Source organism: Lithobates pipiens, unplaced genomic scaffold (assembly GCF_037356315.1).
Source record: "Lithobates pipiens isolate NorthernLeopardFrog02 unplaced genomic scaffold, aLitPip1_a1.2 Scaffold_16, whole genome shotgun sequence".
Classification (NCBI taxonomy): Eukaryota; Metazoa; Chordata; class Amphibia; order Anura; family Ranidae; genus Lithobates; species Lithobates pipiens.
Genome location: NW_027507748.1, coordinates 3,084,546 through 3,107,687, shown reverse-complemented (window position 1 = coordinate 3,107,687; position 23,142 = coordinate 3,084,546). Strand labels below are relative to the sequence as shown.

The following is a 23,142-nucleotide window of genomic DNA, read 5'->3' as shown; positions in this document are numbered from 1 at the left end:
GTTGCAGCCTTGTCAGTGTCGTTTGAGCCTTGTCAGTGTCGTTGCAGCCTTGTCAGTGTTGTGCAGCCTTGTCAGTATCATTGCAGCCTTGTCAGTATCGTTGCAGCCTTGTCAGTGTCGTTCTTCTCAGTGTCATTGCAGGCTTGTCAGTGTCATTGCAGCCTTGTCAGTTTCGTTGAAGGCTTGTCAGTGTCATTGCAAGCTTTTCAGTGTCGTTGCAGGCTTGTCAGTGGCGTTGCAGCCTTGTCATTGTCGTTGCAGCCTTGTCAGTGTAGTTGCAGGCTTGTCAGTGTAGTTGCAGGCTTGTCAGTGTCATTGCAGCCTTGTCAGTGTCGTTGCAGGCTTGTCAGTGTCGTTGCAGCCTTGTCAGTGTCGTTGCAGCCTTGTCAGTGTAGTTGCAGCCTTGTCAGTGGCGTTGCAGCCTTGTCAGTGTAGTTGCAGCCTTGTCAGTGGCGTTGCAGGTTTGTCAGTGTCGTTGCAGCCTTGTCAGTGTCGTTGCAGCCTTGTCAGTGTCGTTGCAGGCTTGTCAGTGTCGTTGCAGGCTTGTCAGTGTCGTTGCAGCCTTGTCAGTGTCGTTGCAGCCTTGTCAGTGTCGTTGCAGCCTTGTCAGTGTCATTGCAGCCTTGTCAGTGTCGTTGCAGCCTTGTCAGTGTCGTTGCAGCCTTGTCAGTGTCGTTGCAGGCTTGTCAGTGTCGTTGCAGGCTTGTCAGTGTCGTTGCAGGCTTGTCAGTGGCGTTGCAGGCTTCTCAGTGTCGTTCTTCTCAGTGTAATTGCAGCCTTGTCAGTGTCATTGCAGCCTTGTCAGTGTAGTTGCAGCCTTGTCAGTGTCGTTTGAGCCTTGTCAGTGTCGTTGCAGCCTTGTCAGTGTTGTGCAGCCTTGTCAGTATCATTGCAGCCTTGTCAGTATCGTTGCAGCCTTGTCAGTGTCGTTCTTCTCAGTGTCATTGCAGGCTTGTCAGTGTCGTTGCAGCCTTGTCAGTTTCGTTGAAGGCTTGTCAGTGTCATTGCAAGCTTTTCAGTGTCGTTGCAGGCTTGTCAGTGTCGTTGCAGCCTTGTCAGTGTCGTTCTTCTCAGTGTCATTGCAGCCTTGTCAGTGTCGTTGCAGGCTTCTCAGTGTCGTTGCAGGCTTCTCAGTGTCGTTGCAGCCTTGTCAGTGTCGTTGCAGCCTTGTCAGTGTCGTTGCAGGCTTGTCAGTGTCGTTGCAGGCTTGTCAGTGTCGTTGCAGGCTTCTCAGTGTCGTTGCAGACTTGTCAGTGTCGTTCTTCTCAGTGTCATTGCAGCCTTGTCAGTGTCGTTGCAGGCTTGTCAGTGTCGTTGCAGGCTTGCCATTTAAAAATGGCACCACAGAGCGGATGTGCCGTGTATCTTGGTGGTGCTCGGTAGCTCTCGGCCGTTCTCTGCGGCTTTCTGGTATTTTCAGCGGCTTTCGGCCGCACTCAGTCATTTGCTGAGAGCGTACCAAAACCACCGAAAATAGCTGAAAGCTGCAGAGAACGGCTGAAAGCCGGCGAGAAGCTCGCACTCGGCGGGGGATCGGCACATAACACGCACCCACGAAAAAGTGCGTGTTATACGCTGATAAATACGGTATATATTTCTATAGATAGTCGAGATATAGAGAGCTTTTGGTTCCATTTGAAGGGCCGGACGTTTGTTTTTTCTTCGGCGGGTAAACCAATCGAGCACGCCAAGGTAATTTGATTGGCTGTCTTCATCCTTCCAGCTTCTTGCTGCGGTATCCGTACTAACATTACAACTCACACATGGAAGCAGACCAGGCGACTAAGGATGCCGCATTACAGCCCCGGACACTCGCCGGGTCTGGGCAGCTCACAGATTCCACCCCCGTTCTGGCCCAGTATAGCTGGCAGGGCCGTCTTTATTATTGATTGGACCCCGGGGCAAACATTTTCTTGGGCCCCCCCTCCATGCAATTTCCCTCTCCGCCTGCCTACACTCCATGGACTGGGGAGGCGAGGGGACCCATCAATAGACAGAAAACTCCTAGGGATCCTAGAACCCCTGGGATCAGTGGCAGTGCTGGGGGGGAGGGGAGGGGAGGGTGTGATCAATGGCAATACAGATTTTTTTTTACAGACTACCAATATAAAGAGGATTTTCAACACTGACCACCAATGTAAGGAGGGATTTACACTGACCACCAATGGGAGGAGGGATTTACACTGACCACCAATGTAAGGAGGGATTTACACTGACCACCAATGTAAGGAGGGATTTACACTGACCACCAATGGGAGGAGGGATTTACACTGACCATCAATGGGAGGAGGGATTTACACTGACCACTAATGTAAGGGGGACATTCACACTGGCCACTAGTGTGAATAAAAGGATTTTACACTAAGCCCCAATGTAATGAGAAGATATACATATAAATTCCACCTCTACTTACATATGAATGCCGTCGCTATATACATATCAATGGCAGTTACTTACATGTACACACGGGGTCTGCAGGCGATAGGCAATAGGGCAGACCTGGGCAGCATTACTAGCAATGCTTCACACTGAGATATCGGAACACATCACGCCACTAAAACTTCAAGAGACAAGGGAATTTAAACCAGGCAAGTATGAGGCAGCCGCTTTGGGCCCCACAGCAATGATAGGGCCCAGGGCAGCTGCCCCTTTTTGCCCCGCTTTAACCACTTCCCGAGCAGCGCACGCCAAAGTACGTCGGCAGAATGGCACGGGCAGGCATATTGGCGTACAGTTACGTGCAATCTTAAATGCCGCCCTGCTATCGCGAGCGCGCCCTTCCAGCGGCACGCTCGCGTGCCGGTCGGGACCCCCGTGAGTCCGGTCGCAGGTCCTGCGGACTCGATCGCCACTGGGGCATACCCGCGATCGTCTCACGGGGCGGCTGAACTGGGAGATGCCGTTGTAAACAGCATCTCCTTGTTCTGCCTAGCAACTAGTGACGCTGCTCTCTGCTCCATGTGATTGGAGTAGAGATCAGTGTTCACTAAATGAAAGCCCAGCCCCCCCACAGTAAGTAACATGCCCCTAGGACACACTTAACCCCTACACTGCCCCCTAGTGGTTAACCCCTTCACTGCCAGTGTCATTTACACAGGAATCAGTGCATTTGTATAGCACTGATTGCTGTATAAATGACAATGGTCCCAAAAATCTGTCAAAAATGTCCGATATGTCCACCATAATGTCGCAGTCACAATAAAAATCGCTGATCGCCGCCATTACTAGTAAAAAAAAAAATTATTAATAAAAATGCCATAAAACTATCCCCTATTTTGTAAACACTATAACTTTTGCACAAACCAATCAATAATCACTTATTGCGATTTTTTTTTTTACCAAAAATACGTAGAAGAATACGTATCGGCCTAAACTGAGGGGAAAAAATGTTTTTTATATATTTTTGGGGGATATTTATTATAACAAAAAGTAAAAAATAATGCGTTTTTTTTTTCAAAATCGTCGCTCTATTTTTGTTTATAGCGCAAAAAATAAAAACCGCAGAGGTGATAAAATACCACCAAAAGAAATCTCTATTTGTGGGGGGGAAATAAGGGACGTCAATTTTGTTTGGGAGCCACGTCGCCACGACCACGCAATTGTCAGTTAAAGCAACGCAGTGCCGAATCGCAAAAAAGTGGTCTGGTCTTTGGCCAGCAAAATGGTCCGGGGCTGAAAGTGGTTAAAGACGGTCCTGATCGCTAGAAATTGAGTCCACTATATGATTTTATGAGCAACAATTTTGCTACAACCAATCGCCATAGGGATGGGCGTTACCCTTCGTGCGATTCTTTCTTTTCATTTAGATTGTTAATTTTTAATTATTCATAACTATTTGTTGCTCTGTTGTCACTTCTCACAGTCGCTGGTTCCTGGGCGTATCCCGGTGTGATTCACACGCATATTTGCACTTTGGTTCTCACACATATATATATATATAATGTGATATTTGAAGGGGCAGCATATATATATTATTTCTGCTTTTATCTGCATGTTTTTATGAGGCATGTTTAGCGCTTGCAGCCGTGTCGCCGTGCCATTTAGGCAATTTATAATCAGAGGCGGCTCACGGGATCTTTTCTATGTACAACTTACTGCCCGTCCACCATCACATGACGGTGGGGCGGGGCGGGGCAGTGGGCTCTCGTTCTGGGTGGACGTCATATGAACGGTGTTCGCCTGTTTGCCGAATCGCAAACAATTTGGGGTGTTCGCAGCAAATTCGAAAGCCGCGGAACACACTTTAAAAGTCTATGGAAGAAATCAAAAGTGATCATTTTAAAGGCTTATATGCATGGTATTGTCATAAAAAGGGTTTGGGGACCGGGGTTCTGCCTCAGGGGACATGTATCAATGCAAAAAAGAGTTTTAAAAACAGACTTTTTTTCAGAAGCAGTGATTTTAATAATGCTTAAAGTGAAACAATAAAAGTGAAATATTCCTTTAAATTTTGTACCTGGGGGGTGTCTATAGTATGCCTGTAAAGTGGCGCATGTTTCCCGTGTTTAGAACAGTCTGACAGCAAAATTACATTTCTAAAGGAAAAAAAGTCATTTAACCACTTGCTTACTGGGCACTTAAACCCCCCTCCTGCCCAGACCAATTTTCAGCTTTCAGCGCTGATGCACTTTGAATGACAATTACGCGGGCACACAACACTGTACCCAAATGACATTTTTATCATTTTTTTCCCACAAATAGATCTTTCTTTTGGTGGTATTTAATTACAGCTGGGAGTTTTATTTTTTGCTAAACAAACAAAAAAAGATGCAAAATAAAAATAAATAAAAAAATCATGTTTAATAGTTTGTTATAAAATTTTGCAAACAGGTCATTTTTCTCCTTCATTGAAATGCGCTGATGAGGCGGCACTGGTGGGCACTGATAGGTTGCACTGGTGGGCACTGATAGGCTGCACTGGTGGGCACTGATAGGCTGCACTGGTGGGCACTGATAGGCTGCACTGGTGGGCACTGATAGGCGCAGTTAAGGCGGCACTAATAGGCACAGATAAGGTGGCACCGATTTGCACAGATAAGGCGGCACTGATGGGCAAATATGGGCACAGATAAGATGGCACTGATGGGTGGCACGGATGGGTGGCACGGATGGGTGGCCCTAAGGGGCACTGATAGGTACCACTGATAGATGGGACTGATGGGGACTGATAGGTGGCTCTGATAGGTGGCACTGATGGGCGGCACTGATGGGCACTGATGGGCACTGGTAGATGACACTGATGGGCACGGATATGTGGCACTGGGGTGCAGCACTGTTGTTGAGGCAGATTGTGGGCACTGATAGGTGGCATTGTGGGCACTGATGGGTGGAACTGTGGGTACTGATGGGTGGCACTGTGGGCACTGATGGGTGGCATTGATGGGGGGGCACTTTTTTATTATTTGGGTGGCACTGGCAGGGGGCAGGTGGACACTGATAAGCTGGCCGTGATCGGGCCGCTGTCAGCGCGAGGAGGAAAAATAGCCAATTACCGACTCTGTTGTGTCACATGATCAACTGTCATTGGCTGACAGCTGATCACGTGGTAAGGGGTTGGGATCGACCGTGCGCGCCCCTCAGGAGGCACACAGGCCGCTCGTGCACGGGACGACGTCAATAGACGTAGTCCCGGCAAAGCAGGTCCGTGCTGTAGCCGTCATTCGGCTATAGCGCGGATCTCAAGCAGTTAAAAGTACTCGCGGCTATAATGAATTGTTGGTCCCAGCAATACAGATAAAAGAAGTAATTGAACTGTCACTGGATCCCCCAGTTCATTACCAGGGCCTTTTGGGTCTGGTATGAATATTAAGGGGAAACCCAATCCAAAATTTAAAAAAAAATTGCGTGGGGTTCCCCCCAAATTCCATACCAGGCCCATCAGTCTCAATGCAAAAAAACTTTTTTTTGCATTGATACATGTCCCCTGGGGCAGGACTCGGGTCCCCAAACCCCTTTTATGACAATAACTTGCATATAAGCCTTTAAAATTAGCACTTTTGATTTTTCACGTCCGTGTCCCATAGACTTTAACGCTGTTCGTGTGTTCGAACAAATTTTTTGTCTATTCGCATGTTCTGGTGTGGACTGAACGGGGGGTGTTTGGTTCATCCCTGCAAGTTATTGGCTATGGAAAGGGTATGGGGGTCCGGGTACTGCCCCAGGGGAAATGTATCAATACAAACATTTTTAAAACAGATTGTTTTTTTTAGGCGAAGTGATTTTAAGGATGCTTAAAGTGAAACAATAAAAATGAAAAATTCCTTTAACCACTTCAGCCCCGGAAAGGATTTGCCCCCTTAATGACCTAATGATTACCAACAATACAGACCTGATCACGGATGTGGAAATACGGGGCAATTTAGGAAACAGCGATCACAGGTCAAATGGCTTCAGTATAAATCACACGAATAGGAAACATACGGGGAATGCAAAGACACTGAATTTCAAAAGAGCCAACTTCCCTAAACTACGAACCTTCCTAGAAGATACTTGTGACAGGAGTCACTTTGGGTGGGGGGTTTGTGGAACTCAATTTACCTTGGAGAGCTCTGGAGACTACATATCCAGCTCCCCTGGCCCCTCTTTTGTGTAAATCACCCTGCGTCCATTAGGGGCACAGGGTGACTGATAACCCCACTATGATCTGTTCTATTTAGACACAATGTATAGCCACACTGGAATGTGGTATATGTGTATATATTGTGTGGTGTCTCATGCTGTTGTGGACTGTTGTGTTGTGATTGTTTGGGGTGGGGTTGTATTCCAATGTTCTATTGTGTCTGTCTGCCTGGGATATTAAGGGATGGATGTGGAGGAGGGGGGATTCCTCCAACAGCTCTCCCTGTTGATAAGACTGTTTAGTGATGAGAAATTTTAATACACCTGAGCTGTGTGTCTATTGTGATTGGATAGTTTACCCCGTCCTGAATCCAAGGGTGGGGGAGTGTCTCTGAGTTGTAAATCTGTGGCAACCTGCTGGAATAAAGGAGTTTTGATGTTGTTGTTTGCCCTACACTGAGTTACGGCTGGCGACTGAGTGGTCTTAGGGTCTTAGGCTAATGGGTTAGTGCTGTTCTGGACAAAGGAAGCATTTACGGCAAACATAGTCCTGTTGAGGACAGGGGTTTGTCACAATACTAAATGGGATAAAATCTTAAGAACAAAGAATACGGAGAAGAGATGGGTTTGCTTAAGAGCATATTAAATAAGGGCTTTAGCCAATGCAAAGTCCTGGATGGCTTAACTCCAATGTAAAAATGTATATAAAAGCAAAGAAGAAGGCCTTCAAAAAATACAAGGCTGGGGGATCATCATCAGCATTCCAACTTTAGAAAGAATGGAACAAGAAATGTAAGGATGCAATCAGGATGGCTAAGATAGAATGCAAGTCGCTTGGGGTATGTCTCTATCAGTTTTGCACATCGAGAGACTGAAATTCTTGCCCATTCTTCCTTGCAAAACAGCTGGAGCTCAGTGAGGTTGGATGGAGAGCGTTTGTGAACAGCTGTTTTCAGCTCTTTCCACAGATTCTCGATTGGATTCAGGTCTGGACTTTGACTTGGCCATTCTAACACCTGGATACGTTTATTTGTGAACCATTCCTTTGTAGATTTTGCTGTATGTTTGGGATCATTGTCTTGTTGGAAGATAAATCTCCGTCCCAGTTTCAGGTCTTTTGCAGACTCCAACAGGTTTTCATCCAGAATGGTCCTGTATTTGGCTGCATCCATCTTCCCCTCAATTTTAACCATCTTCCCTGTCCCTGCTGAAGAAAAGCAGGCCCAAACCATGATGCTGCCACCACCATGTGTGACAGTGGGGATGGTGTGTTGAGGGTGATGAGCTGTGTTGCTTTTACGCCAAACATATCGTTTTGCATTGTGGGCAAAAAGTTGGATTTTGGTTTCATGTGACCAGAGCACCTTCTTCCACATGTTTGGTGTGTCTCCCAGGTGGCTTGTGGCAAACTTTAGACGAGACTTTTTATGGATATCTTTGAGAAATGGCTTTCTTCTTGCCACTCTTCCATAAAGGGCAGATTTGTGCAGTGTACGACTGATTGTTGTCCTATGGACAGACTCTCCCACCTCAGCTGTAGTCCTCTGCAGTTCATCCAGAGTGATCATAGGCCTCTTGGCTGCATCTCTGATCAGTCTTCTCCTTGTCTGAGCTGAAAGTTTAGAGGGACGGCCAGGTCTTGGTAGATTTGCAGTGGTCTGATACTCCTTCCATTTCAAAATGATGGCTTGCACAGTGCTCCTTGGGATGTTTAAAGCTTGGGAAATCTTTTTGTATCCAAATCCGGCTTTAAACTTCTCCACAACAGTATTACGGACCTGCCTGGTGTGTTCCTTGGTCTTCATGATGCTCTCTGCGCTTTCAACAGAACCCTAAGACTATCACAGAGCAGGTGCATTTATACAGAGACTTGATTACACACAGGTGGATTCTATTTATCACCATCAGTCATTTAGGACAACATTGGATCATTCAGAGATCCTCGCTGAACTTCTGGAGTGAGTTTGCTGCACTGAAAGTAAAGAGGCCGAATCATTTTGCACGCACCACTTTTCAGTTTTTAATTTGCTAAAAAAGTTTAAATTATCCAATAGATTTCGTTCCACTTCACAATTGTGTCCCACTTGTTGGTGATTCTTCACAAAAAATAAAAATTTTATATCTTTATGTTTGAAGCCTGAAATGTGGCAAAAGGTTGAAAAGTTCAAGGGGGCCGAATACTTTCACAAGGCACTGTAAATAAAGGAAGGAACGTAGACGTGGTGTATCTAGATAAAGGAAGGCCCGTAGACGTGGTGCATCTAGATAAAGGAAGGCTGTAGACGTGGTGTATCTGGATTTTGCAAAAGCATTTCACAAAAGCAGTTCCCCATAAATGTTTACTGTACAAAATAAGGTCGGTTGGTGTGGATATTTCATGTTTTGTAGAGTTATTCCCGGTTTTATACTGAGGATGAAGTTTATCACTCAGAAGGATTCTCTGTATTCAGAGTCATTGGATCCTTTCCCAGCTCCAGGAGCAGAGCTCCATGTTTTAGGAAAGCCTGTGAGCTATGAAGAGTACCATATTTATAATATAATATTATATATACTATAACAAGCGCCGGTGTATAACACGCACCCCAAGTTGAGGAGGGAATTTTAAGGAAAACCCCAAGTTTAGGAGGGAAGTTTAATGCCGCGTACACACCATCGGAATTCTTGTCGGAAGAAGCTCTGATGGTTTTCCCGACGGAATTCGGCTCAAGCTGTCTTGCATACACACGGTCACACCAAATTCCGATTGTTTAGAACGCGGTGACGTACAACACGTACGACGGGACTAGAAAAAGGAAGTTCAATATCCAGTAGCCAATAGCTTCCGTCTCGTAGATTAATGCGGAAATTCGGACAGCTAAATTCCGATGGAGCGTACACACGGTCGCATTTTCCGATGAAAAACTCTGTCCGGAATTCCGATCGTGTGTACGTGGCATAAGAAGAAAACTTACATTTAAATGCCCATCATTGCAGCCTTGTCAGTGTTGTGCAGCCTTGTCAGTGTCATTGCAGGCTTGTCAGTGTTGTTGCAGGCTTGTCAGTGTCGTCGCAGCCTTGTCAGTGTCGTTGCAGGCTTGTCAGTGTTGTTGCAGGATTGTCAGTGTCGTTGCAGCCTTGTCAGTGTTGTTGCAGGCTTGTCAGTGTCGTTTCAGCCTTGTCAGTGTTGTGCAGCCTGGTCAGTATCGTTGCAGCCTTGTCAGTGTCATTGCAGCCTTGTCAGTGTCGTTCTTCTCAGTGTCATTGCAGGCTTGTCAGTGTTGTTGCAGCCTTGTCAGTTTTGTTGCAGGCTTCTCAGTGTCGTTGCAGGCTTGTCGGTGTCGTTGCAGGCTTGTCAGTGGCGTTGCAGCCTTGTCAGTGTCGTTGCAGGCTTGTCAGTGTCGTTGCAGGCTTGTCAGTGTCGTTGCAGGCTTGTCAGTGGCGTTGCAGGCTTCTCAGTGTCGTTGCAGGCTTCTCAGTGTCGTTGCAGCCTTGTCAGTGGCATTGCAGCCTTGTCAGTGTCATTGCAGGCTTCTCAGTGTCGTTGCAGGCTTGTCAGTGGCGTTGCAGCCTTGTCAGTGTAGTTGCAGGCTTGTCACTGTCATTGCAGCCTTGTCAGTGTCGTTGCAGCCTTGTCAGTGTCATTGCAGGCTTCTCAGTGTCGTTGCAGGCTTGTCAGTGGCGTTGCAGCCTCGTCAGTGGCGTTGCAGCCTTGTCAGTGGCGTTGCAGGCTTCTCAGTGTCGTTGCAGGCTTCTCAGTGTTGTTGCAGCCTTGTCAGTGGCATTGCAGCCTTGTCAGTGGCATTGCAGCCTTGTCAGTGTCGTTGCAGGCTTGTCAGTGGCGTTGCAGCCTTGTCAGTGTAGTTGCAGGCTTGTGACTGTCGTTGCAGCCTTGTCAGTGTCGTTGCAACCTTGTAAGTGTCTTTGCAGCCTTGTCAGTGTCATTTCAGGCTTGTCAGTGTCGTTGCAACCTTGTAAGTGTCTTTTCAGCCTTGTCAGTGTCATTTCAGGCTTGTCAGTGTCGTTGCAGCCTTGTCAGTGTCGTTGCAGCCTTGTCAGTGTAGTTGCAGGCTTGTCAGTGTCATTGCAGGCTTGTCAGTGTCGTTGCAGCCTTGTCAGTGTCGTTGCAGGCTTGTCAGTGTCGTTGTAGGCTTGTCAGTGTCGTTGCAGCCTTGACAGTGTCGTTGCAGCCTTGTCAGTGTAGTTGCAGGCTTATCAGTGTCGTTGCAGGCTTGTCAGTGTCGTTGCAGCCTTGTCAGTGTCGTTGCAGGCTTGTCAGTGTAGTTGCAGGCTTGTCAGTGTCGTTGCAGCCTTGTCAGTGTAGTTGCAGGCTTGTCAGTGTGGTTGCAGGCTTGTCAGTGTAGTTGCAGGCTTGTCAGCGGCATTGCAGGCTTCTCAGTGTCGTTGCAGGCTTGTCTGTGTCGTTGCAGGCTTATCAGTGGCGTTGCAGACTTGTCAATGTCGTTGCAGCCTTGTCAGTGTCGTTGCAACCTTGTCAGTGTCGTTGCAACCTTGTCAGTGTCGTTGCAGCCTTGTCAGTGTCATTGCAGGCTTGTCAGTGTCGTTGCAGCCTTGTCAATGTCGTTGCAGCCTTGTCAGTGTAGTTGCAGGCTTGTCAGTGTCGTTGCAGGCTTGTCAGTGTCATTGCAGCCTTGTCAGTGTAGTTGCAGGCTTGTCAGTGTAGTTGCAGGCTTGTCAGTGTCGTTGCAGCCTTGTCAGTGTCGTTGCAGCCTTGTCAGTGTAGTTGCAGGCTTGTCAGTGTCGTTGCAGCCTTGTCAGTGTCGTTGCAGGCTTGTCAGTGTCGTTGCAGCCTTGTCAGTGTAGTTGCAGGCTTGTCAGTGTCGTTGCAGCCTTGTCAGTGTCGTTGCAGCCTTGTCAGTGTAGTTGCAGGCTTGTCAGTGTTGTTGCAGCCTTGTCAGTGTCGTTGCAGCCTTGTCAGTGTCGTTGCAGCCTTGTCAGTGTAGTTGCAGGCTTGTCAGTGTCGTTGCAGCCTTGTCAGTGTCGTTGCAGCCTTGTCAGTGTAGTTGAAGGCTTGTCAGTGTAGTTGAAGGCTTGTCAGTGTCGTTGCAGCCTTGTCAGTGTCGTTGCAGCCTTGTCAGTGTCGTTGCAGCCTTGTTAGTGTAGTTGAAGGCTTGTCAGTGTAGTTGAAGGCTTGTCAGTGTCGTTGCAGCCTTGTCAATGTCGTTGCAGCCTTGTCAGTGTCGTTGCAGCCTTGTCAGTGTCGTTGCAGGCTTGTCAGTGTCATTGCAGCCTTGTCAGTGTCATGGCAGGCTTGTCAGGCCGCGTACACACGCGGGGACTGTTCGCCCAACTTTGTCCGTCAAACAGTTTCAGCAAACAGTCCGCTCAAAATTAGCATGGACGGACATGGCCACACACGACGGACGAACAGTTTGCTGAAACCGTGCGCGATGACGTGAACGGCACGTACGACGGGACGAAAAATACGACGTCCTATACACTGCATTATAACTTTCGGTGTGAAAATCCTTTCTGAGCATGCGCGCAACTTTGTTTGACGAACAAGCCTACACACGCGGGGACTGTCCGCTGAAACAAGGTTTCAGCGGACAGTTTTTCGGAATTTCCGAAAAACCTTGTTCAGCGGACTGTTCGCTGAAACTGTCCACTGAAAGCCCACACACGAGCGGACTGTCCGCTGAAACTTGGCTTCAGCGGACAGTTTCAGCGAACAGTCCCCGCGTGTGTACGCGGCCTCAGTGTCGTTGCAGCCTTGTCAGTGTCCTTGCAGGCTTGTCAGTGTCCTTGCAGGCTTGTCAGTGTCATTGCAGGCTTGCCATTTAAAAGTGGCACCACAGAGCGGATGTCCCGTGTATCTTGGTGGTGCTCGGTAGCTCTCGGTCGTTCTCTGTGGCTTTCTGCTATTTTCAGCGGCTTTCGGCCGCACTCAGCCATTCGCTGAGAGCGGCCGAAAACCACCAAAAATAGCCGAAAGCCGCAGAGAACGGCCGAAAGCCGGCGAGAAGTTCACAATCTGCGGGGGATCGGCGTATAACACGCACCCACGAAAAAGTGTTATACGCCGATAAACACGGTATATATTTCTATAGATAGTCGAGATATAGAGAGCTTTTGGTTCCATTTGATGGGCCGGACGTTTGTTTTTACTTCGGCGGGTAAACCAATCGAGCGCGCCAAGGTAATTTGATTGGCTGTCTTCATCCTTCCAGCTTCTTGCTGCGGTATCCGTACTAACATTACAACTCACACATGGAAGCAGACCAGGCGACTAAGGAGGCCGCATTACAGCCCCGGACACTCACCGGGTCTGGGCAGCTCACAGATTCTGCCCCAGTCCTGGCCCAGTATATCTGGCAGGGCCCTCTTTATTATTGATTGGACCCCGGGGCAAACATTTTCTTGGGCCCCCCCTCCATGCAATTTCCCTCTCCACCTGCCTGCACCCCATGGACTGGGGAGGTGAGGCGACCCATCAATAGACAGAAAACTCCTAGGGATCCTAGAACCCCTGGGATCAGTGGCAGTGCTGGGGGGGAGGGGAGGGTGTGATCAATGGCAATACAGATTTACCAATATAAAGAGGATTTTGAACACTGACCACCAATAATATAGGGATTTATACTGACCACCAATGTAAGGAGGGATTTACACTGACCACCAATGTAAGGAGGGATTTACACTGACCACCAATGTAAGGAGGAATTTACACTGACCACCAATGAGAGGAGGGATTTACACTGACCACCAATGGGAGGAGGGATTTACACTGACCACCAATGTAAGGGGGACATTCACACTGGCCACTAGTGTGAATAAAAGGATTTTACACCACGCCCCAATGTAATGAGAAGATATACATATGAATGCCGTCGCTATATACATATCAATGGCAGTTACTTACATGTACACACCAGGTCTGCAGGTGATAGGCAATAGGGCAGAGCTAGACAGCATTACTAGCAATGCTTCACACTGAGATATCGGAACACATCACGTCACTAAAACTTCAAGAGACAAAGGAATTTAAACCAGGCAAATATGGGGCAGCCGCTTTGGGCCCCACAGCAATGATAGGGCCCAGGGCAGCTGCCCCTTTTTGCCCCGCTTTAACTACTTCCCGAGCAGCGCACGCAAATGTACGTTGGCAGAATGGCACGGGCAGGCATATTGGCATACAGGTACGTGCAATCTTAAATGCATCCCTGCCATCGCGAGTTGGCCGGCGGCGGCACGCTCGCGTGCTGGTCGGGACCTCCGTAAGTCCGGTCGCGGGTCCCGCGGACTCGATCGCCGCGGGGGCATACCCGCGATCGTCTCACGGGGCAGCTGAACTGGGAGATGCCGTTGTAAACAGCATCTCCCTGTTCTGCCTAGCAAATAGTGACGCTGATCTCTGCTCCATGTGATTGGAGCAGAGATCAGTGTTCACTAAACGAAAGCCCAACCCCCCCACAGTTAGTAACACACCCCTAGGAACACTTAACCCCTACACTGCCACCCACTGGTTAACCCCTTCACTGCCAGTGTCATTTACACAGGAATCACTGCATTTATATAGCACTGATTGCTGTATAAATGACAATGGTCCCAAAAATGTGTCAAAAATGTCCGATGTGTCCGCCCCAATGTCGCAGTCACAATAAAAATCGCTGATCGCCGCCATTACTAGAAAAAAAAAAATTATTAATAAAAATGCCATAAAACTATCCCCTACTTTGTAAACACTATAACTTTTGCGCAAAACCAATCAATAATCGCTTATTGCGATTTTTTTTTTTTACCAAAAATTTGTAGAAGAATACGTATCGGCCTAAACTGAGGGGAAAAAAACTTTTTTTTAAATATATTTTTGGGGGATATTTATTATAACAAAAAGTAAAAAATAATGAGTTTTTTTCTAAATTGTCGCTCTATTTTTGTTTATAGCGCAAAAAATAAAAACCGCAGAGGTGATCAAATACCACCAAAAGAAAGCTCTATTTGTGGGGGAAAAAAAGGGATGTCAATTTTGTTTGGGAGCCACGTCGCACGACCGCGCAGTTGTCAGTTAAAGCGACGCAGCGCTGAATCGCAAAAAAGTGGTCTGGTCTTTGGCCAGCAAAACGGTCCGGGGCTGAAAGTGGTTAAAGACGGTCCTGATCGCTGGAAATTGAGTCCACTATATGATTTTATGAGCAATAATTTTGCTACAACCAATCGCCATAGGGATGGGCGTTACTCTTCGTGCGATTCTTTCTTTTAATTTACCGGTATATGTTCATTTTTCATTATTCATAACTATTTGTTGCTCTGTTGTCACTTCTCACAGTCGCTGGTTCCTGGGCGTATCCCAGTGTGATTCACACACATATTATCACACACATATTATCACACACATATTATCACACACATATTATCACACACATATTATCACACACATATTATCACACACATATATCTATATATATAATGTGAGGAGGATATTTGAAGGGGCAGCGTATATATATTATTTCTGCTTTTATCTTCATGTTTTTATGAGATGTGTTTAGCGCTTGTAGCCGTGTCGCGGTGCCATTTAGGCAATTTATAATCAGAGGCGGCTCACTGATCTTTTCTATATACAACTTACTGCCCGTCCACCATCACATGACGGCGGGGTGGGGCGGCTCTCGTTCTGGATGGACGTCATATGAATGGCCGCCACTCGCACGCCCCCGGGTGGCACGCAGCGCGGCGATCGCAGCCAAGCCATGTTGCTAGGACGTGCCTCTTTAACTATGTGATTGTCTCTGTCCAACCGCAGTCGGTCACATGTAAATACGGAGATGCCGGTAACCGGCTCTCCTCGCCTCACACTGGCAGAGAGGGAGGAGAGGAGAGCCAATCGGCGGCATCTCCTCACAGAGGACATCTAGGCATGTAATCAGGGCACTGATTACAATTGAGTGCCCACCACTGCTGGCAACCAGTGCCCACAATTGCCACCAATCTGTGCCCACAAGTGCCAGCAATCAGTGGCCATTAGGGATGCCAGTCAGTGCTGCCCACCAATGCCACCCATCGGTACTGCCTACCTGAGCCACCCCCATCAAATCATTCTCTGCAGCTATTACCTTCTGTACCACCACCCCCTCCCTTTAGAATGTAAGCTCTACGAGCCGGGGGCCCTCCTGTACCTTTTGTATTGTACTGTAATTGTGTTGTCCCCCCTATACATTGTAAAGCACTGCGTAAACTGTTGGCGCGTCATAAATCGTGTATAATAATAATAATCAGTGCCGCCTATCTGTGCCAACCAGTGCCACCTATATGTGCCCATTAATGCCACCTATCTGTGCCCAGTGCCCACCAGTGCCACCCATCAGTGGCGCCTATCAGTGCTTATCAGTGCCACATATCAGTGCCACCTATCAGTGCCCATAAGTGCCGCCTCATCAGTGCAGCCTATCAGAGCCCATCAGTGCCGCCTCATCAGTGCAGCCTATCAGAGCCCATCAGTGCCGCCTCATCTGCGCCCAACAGTGAAGGAGAAACATTACTTATTTACAAACTTTACCGACGGAAACTAAGAAAAAAACTTTTTTTTTTCAAAAAATTTTTGTCTTTATTTTTTATTTTTTTTAGGAAAAAAATGAAAAAGCCCAGCAGTGATTAAACACCGCCGCAAGAAATCTCTATTTGTGGGAAGAAAATGATAACAATGTCACATGGGTACAGTGTCACATGACCGCGCAATTCAAAGTGTGAAAGCTCTAAAAGCTGAGAATTGGCCTGGGCAGGAAAGGGGGTATAAGCCCCCCCCCCCGGTATTGGGGTGGTTAAGGACCCCAGAAGGAGAAGAACAAGTGGTCCACAGGGGGGCAACTTCTTATGAAACAAGACTTTGGAAAAAGGTGATCATTTATGCCAGCCACTATTTTCCCTCCAGCTGGACACATGGAGTGTGGCATCAGTCACAAGCAGTTATGGCCTCCTTAGTAAATGAGCATGGGGTATTATATTTAAAAGGTTAAATATAAAACCCTACTGGGTATTGATCCCAAGTGGGCACGGTGCTGCAACAAGTATTATAGTGTGAATATGACATATGTAGCTCCCATTAAGTGTAATATTATAAATCCCCCTCCAGTGATGGCTAACCTGTGTAGAGAAGATGTAAATACCTATTATCAGGCTGTCAGTCATGTGATCCCCAGTGTGAGCCAGTGGTGTATGCAGGGAAGCGGAGGGAGCGCCAGCAACAGATGGGGCATTGGAAACCTATAGGTGATGTCACCACACCAGGCTTTCCCAGTCATTGTCAAGCACGCTCTCCTCTCCCCTGCAGCTGCCACTGGCTCACACAGGGCATCATGTGACCAGACTGGAGCTAGCTGAAAATAGGTAAGTCCGCAGGTTGGGGAGGGGGCGCAAATTATTTGCCTTGCCCCAGGGGCACTGACAATTCACGCTATGCCACTGCCTGTTACCAAAATCTGAACATCCCTTCCAGAGATATATAAATAATAAAATAATTGTGTAATATTCCTTTAAATTTCTAACGAAAACCTGCAGTGTCTCCGCCAGTGGAGACAGAGGATGGATGGACTGCGCTGCGCTGGATGGAGAGATCACTCGTCACTGGATCAGATCAGCCATCGCTGGACCCCAGAGAGATGATCATCCGTCGCTGGATAGCAAGAGTGGATTACCACCGCTGGAATCCTTTTTTTTTTTATCTAATAAAGGAATTGTGTCTCTTTTTTAACATTCTTTTACACTTTCTTTGTCAAATGGTAGGGGTACATTTGTACCCCCTTACCATTTCAAACAGGGGGGTGGGATCTGGGGCCCCCTTGTTAAAGGGGGCTTCCAGATTCTGATTAGCCCCCCGCCCGCAAACCCCCACAACCACCGGCCAGGGTTGTGGGGATGAGGCCCTTGTCCTCATCAACATGGGGACATAGTGCTTTGAGGGGTCACAGACCCCCAAAGCATCCTCCCAATGTTGAGGGCATGTGGCCTGGTATGGTTCAGGAGGGGGGGCTCTCTCGTCCCCCCCCCTCTTTTCCTGCGGCCTGCCAGGTTGCGTGCTCGGAAAAGGGGTCTGGTATGGATTTTTATGGGGAACTCCACGCCATTTTTTTTTTTTAATTTGACGTGAAGTTCCCCTTAATATCCATACCAGACCTGAAGGGCCTGGTAATTGAATTTGGCGGAACCCCCGCGCTTTTTTATTTTTTTTCTCAATGACTTTCAATGAGTGTTCTCTGTATTACGGGAGCCGACAATTCATTATAGCCGCGAGTGATTTTAAAAGACTTTTTTTCCTTGCGAAATGACACTTTGTGCAGGGACAGTTCTAAGCACGGGAAACATGCGCCCCTTCACAGGCATACTATAGACACCCCCCAGGTACGAAATCCAAAGGAATATTACACTTTTATTGTTTCACTTTAATCATTATTAAAATCACTGCTCCCGAAAAAAACTTCAGTTTTTAAAACTTTTTTTTGCATTGATCCATGTCCCCTGGGGCAGGACCCGGGTCCCCAAACACTTTTTAGGACAGTAACTTGCATATTACCCTTTAAAATTAGCACTTTAGATTGTGAACGTTCAAGTCCCATAGACTTTAATAGGGTTCTAAAGTTCACACCAAGTTTAGGTCTGTTCGCAGGTTCTGGTGCGAACCGAACAGGGGGGTGTTCAGCTCATCCCTAATGCGGAGCGTATCTTTTGTGTCTGTTCCCCACTGCAGTAGTTCTTATTCATTTTGGAAGCACTAATCAATATGAGGATAGGAGTTGCCTATCTATAAAATGTCCATGTCAGCGCCTAAGGGTAAAACAGATGTTAATGCCTAAGCACAATTTTGCGACTTTGATATATGTTAGTAAAACTGTACAAATCATCACAACTACTTTGTGCCTCCGGGTAGATTATACCGCATTTCTTTTTTTTTTTTTTTCAGGAAAAATTGGTCTTTCATCCGGTGGTAAATGGTAATGGATATATCCGGATTTATTTTTTTTATTATCAAAGGAAAACTGACTCAAAAGAGTAAAAAATACCGTATTTTCTGGTGTAAAGACGACTTTTTACCCTTAAAAAAATGGCTAAAAAGCAGGGGTCGTCTTATACGCCGGGTCAGCCCCGCAGATGTCTGCTGGATGTAGCTTCGGCTACATACAATATATACCGCTGAGCCAATCCCGGTGAGCGATGTATTCAAATGAGTGCAGAGCCTGCTCAGATTGGAGTGACAACCTCTGCCAATCCGAGCAGGCTACTATGTAGGCTGCTCGGATTGGCTTTGAGAGTCAGAGAGGCGGGGGTTGATGATGTTATAGCCTCTGCCAATCCAAGCAGGCTTTGTATTCTTTAACCACTTCAGCCCCGGACCATTTTGCTGGTCAAAGATCAGACTACTTTTTGCGATTCGGCACTGCATCGCTTTAACTGACAATTGCGCGGTCGTGGCGACGTGGCTCCCAAACAGAATTGACGTCCTTTTTTTCCCACAAATGGAGCTTTCTTTTGGTGGTATTAGATCCCCCCTGCGGTTTTTATTTTTTGCGCTATAAACAAAAATAGAGCGACAATTCTGAAAAAAACGCATTATTTTTTACTTTTTGTTTTAATAACTATCCCCCAAAAATATATAAAAAAATATTTTTTCCCTCAGTTTAGGCCGATACGTATTCTTCTACATATTTTTGGTAAAAAAAATCACAATAAGCGATTATTGATTGGTTTACGCAAAAGTTATAGCGTTTACAAAATAGGGATAGTTTATGGCATTTTTATAAATTTTTTTTTTTTTACTAGTAATGGTGGCGATCAGCGATTTTTATTGTGACTGCGACATTATGGCGGACACATCGGACATCTTTGACACATTTTTGGGACCATTGTCATTTATACAGCAATCACTGCTATAAAAATGCAGTGATTCCTGTGTAAATGGCAGTAAAGGGGTTAACCAGTGGGTGGCAGTGTAGGGGTTAAGTGTTCCTAGGGGCGTGTTACTAACTGTTGGAGGCTGGGCTTTCATTTAGTGAACACTGATCTCTGCTCCAATCGCATGGAGCAAAGATCAACGTCACTTGTTGCTAGGCAGAACGGAGAGATGCTGTTTACAACGGCATCTCCTCGTTCAGCCGCCCTGTGAGACAACTGCGGGTATGCCCGCGGCGATCGAGTCCGCGGGACCCACGACCGGACTCACAGGGGTCCCGACCAGCACGTGAGCGCGTGCCGCCGTCGGCGCGCTCGCGATGGCAGGGAGGCATTAGAGATTGGACGTACCTGTGCACCAATATGCCTGCCCGTGCCATTCTGCCTACGTACATCGGCGTGAGCTGGTCGGGAACCGGTTAATAGAATACATCGCTCGCTGTGATTGGCTCCAGCAAGAAGAAAGAAATATGAAGCATCGGAAGCCTCGGAAAGGGGGGGGGGTCGTCTTATACAATAAGTACAGACAAAATCTCTTTAAAAAAATGTAAAATTAGGGGGTCACCTTATACGCCGGGAAATACGGTATATATATGCCGATCGCAGCGACCCCACACATGTGTATGTTAGGTGTTGTTTGTACCTGTAGTACCGCCCAGAAACAATAGTTCACATTTTACTTTTTTTATCCTACCAAAAAAAACACCGACACTGACTGATAATAATAATAAAAAAAAATAATAATAATCCTGTAAAAAAAAAATAATAATACTGACCCTGACTTTAACCTTTGACCCTGAGCATGACCCAACTAACCACTAACCCTCACACTGACCTAAATCAAACTGTGATCCAAGTCATTTTGTATTTTTATTGTTACTTTTTTTATTGTTATTCATTTTTTTTTGCACACACTATTTTTTCCCTGCAGATCTGAGGGGTGAAGGTGCAGGAATTGGGGTGATCTGAGGGGTGAAGGTGCAGGAATTGGGGTGATCTGGGGGTGAAGGTGCAGAAATTGGGGTGATCTGAGGGGTGAAGGTGCGGGAATTGGGGTGATCTGAGGGGTGAAGATGCAGGAATTGGGGTGATCTGAGGATGAAGGTGCAGGAATTGGGGTGATCTGAGGGGTGAAGGTGCAGGAATTGGGGTGATCTGATGGGTGAAGGTGCAGGAATTGGGGTGATCTGAGGGGTGGAGGTGCAGGAATTGGGGTGATCTGAGGGGTGAAGGTGCAGGAATTGGGGTGATCTGAGGAGAGAATGTGCAGGAATTGAGGTGATCTGAGGGGTGAAGGTGCAGGAATTGGGGTGATCTGAGGGGTGAAGGTGCAGGAATTGGGGTGATCTGAGGGGTGAAGGTGCGGGAATTGGGGTGATCTGAGGGGTGAAGATGCAGGAATTGGGGTGATCTGAGGATGAAGGTGCAGGAATTGGGGTGATCTGAGGGGTGAAGGTGCAGGAATTGGGGTGATCTGAGGGGTGAAGGTGCAGGAATTGGGGTGATCTGAGGGGTGAAGGTGCAGGAATTGGGGTGATCTGAGCAGTGAATGTGCAGGAATTGAGGTGATCTGAGGGGTGAAGGTGCAGGAATTGGGGTGAACTGAGGGGTGAAGGTGCAGGAATTGGGGTGATCTGATGGGTGAAGGTGCAGGAATTGGGGTGATCTGAGGGGTGGAGGTGCAGGAATTGGGGTGATCTGAGGGGTGAAGGTGCAGGAATTGGGGTGATCTGAGGAGAGAATGTGCAGGAATTGAGGTGATCTGAGGGGTGAAGGTGCAGGAATTGGGGTGATCTGAGGGGTGAAGGTGCAGGAATTGGGGTGATCTGAGGGGTGAAGGTGTGGGAATTGGGGTGATCTGAGGGGTGAAGATGCAGGAATTGGGGTGATCTGAGGATGAAGGTGCAGGAATTGGGGTGATCTGAGGGGTGAAGGTGCAGGAATTGGGGTGATCTGAGGGGTGAAGGTGCAGGAATTGGGGGGATCTGAGGAGTGAAGGTGCAGGAATTGGGGTGATCTGAGGAGTGAATGTGCAGGAATTGAGGTGATCTGAGGGGTGAAGGTGCAGGAATTGGGGTGATCTGAGGGGGGAAGGTGCAGGAATTGGGGTGATCTGAGGGGTGAAGATGCAGGAATTGGGGTGATCTGGGGGTGAAGGTGCAGGAATTGGGGTGATCTGAGGGGGGAAGGTGCAGGAATTGGGGTGATCTGAGGGGTGAAGATGCAGGAATTGGGGTGATCTGGGGGTGAAGGTGCAGGAATTGGGGTGATATGAGGGGTGGAGGTGCAGGAAATGGGGGTGATCTGAGGGGTGAAGATGCAGGAATTGGGGTGATCTGAGGATAAAGGTGCAGGAATTGGGGTGATCTGAGGGGTGAATGTGCAGGAATTGGGGTGATCTGAGGGGTGAAGGGGCAGGAATGGGGGTGATCTGAGGGGTGAATGTGCAGGAATTGGGGTTATCTGAGGGGTGGAGATGCAGGAATTGGGGTGATCTGAGGGGTGAAGGTGCAGGAATTTAGGTGATCTGAGGGGTGAAGGTGCAGGAATTGGGAGGATCTGAGGGGTGAAGGTGCAGGAATTGGGGTGATCTGAGGGGTGAGGGTGCAGGAATTGGGGTGATCTGAGGAGTGAAGGTGCAGGAATTGGGGTGATCTGAGGGGTGAAGGTGCAGGAATTGGGGTGATCTGGGGGTGAAGGTGCAGGAATTGGGGTGATCTGAGGGGTGAAGATGCAGGAATTGGGGTGATCTGAGGATGAAGGTGAAGGAATTGGGGTGATCTGAGGGGTGAAGGTGCAGGAATTGGGGTGATCTGAGGGGGGAAGGTACAGGAATTGGGGTGATCTGAGGGGTGGAGGTTCAGGAATTGGGGTGATCTGAGGGGTGAATGTGCAGGAATTGGGGTGATCTGAGGGGTGAAGGTGCAGGAATTGGGGTGATCTGAGGAGAGAATGTGCAGGAATTGAGGTGATCTGAGGGGTGAAGGTGCAGGAATTGGGGTGATCTGAGGGGTGAAGGTTCAGGAATTGAGGTGATCTGAGGGGTGAAGGTGCAGGAATTGGGGTGATCTGAGGGGTGAAGGTGCAGGAATTGGGGTGATCTGAGGGGTGAAGGTGCAGGAATTGGGGTGATCTGGGGGTGAAGGTGCAGGAATTGAGGTGATCTGAGGGGTGAAGGTGCAGGAATTGGGGTGATCTGGGGGTGAAGGTGCAGGAATTGAGGTGATCTGAGGGGTGAAGGTGCAGGAATTGAGGTGATCTGAGGGGTGAAGGTGCAGGAATTGGGGTGATCTGGGGGTGAAGGTGCGGGAATTGGGGTGATCTGAGGAGAGAATGTGCAGGAATTGAGGTGATCTGAGGGGTGAAGGTGCAGGAATTGGGGTGATCTGAGGGGTGAAGGTGCAGGAATTGGGGTGATCTGAGGGGTGGAGGTGCAGGAATTGGGGTGATCTGAGGGGTGGAGGGGCAGGAATTGGGGTGATCTGAGGGGTGGAGGTGCAGGAATTGGGGTGATCTGAGGGGTGAAGGAATTGGGGTGATCTGAGGGGTGAAGGTGCAGGAATTGGGGAGATTTAAGGGGTGAAGGTGCAGGAATTGGGGAGATCTTTAGGGGTGAAGGTGCAGGAATTGGGGTGATCTGAGGGGTGAAGGTGCAGGAATTGGGGTGTTGTGAGGGGTGAAGGTGCAGGAATTGGGGTGTTGTGAGGG

At 47.9% G+C, this 23,142-nt stretch overlaps 1 protein-coding gene across 1 annotated transcript in view; it reads right to left on the bottom strand.

Annotated features, from left to right (window-relative positions):
• The window catches only part of LOC143981546 (uncharacterized), a 119,016-nt gene that overhangs the window by 89,979 nt on the left and 5,895 nt on the right, over positions 1-23,142 (bottom strand). The gene's annotated exons all lie outside the window — the stretch shown is intronic.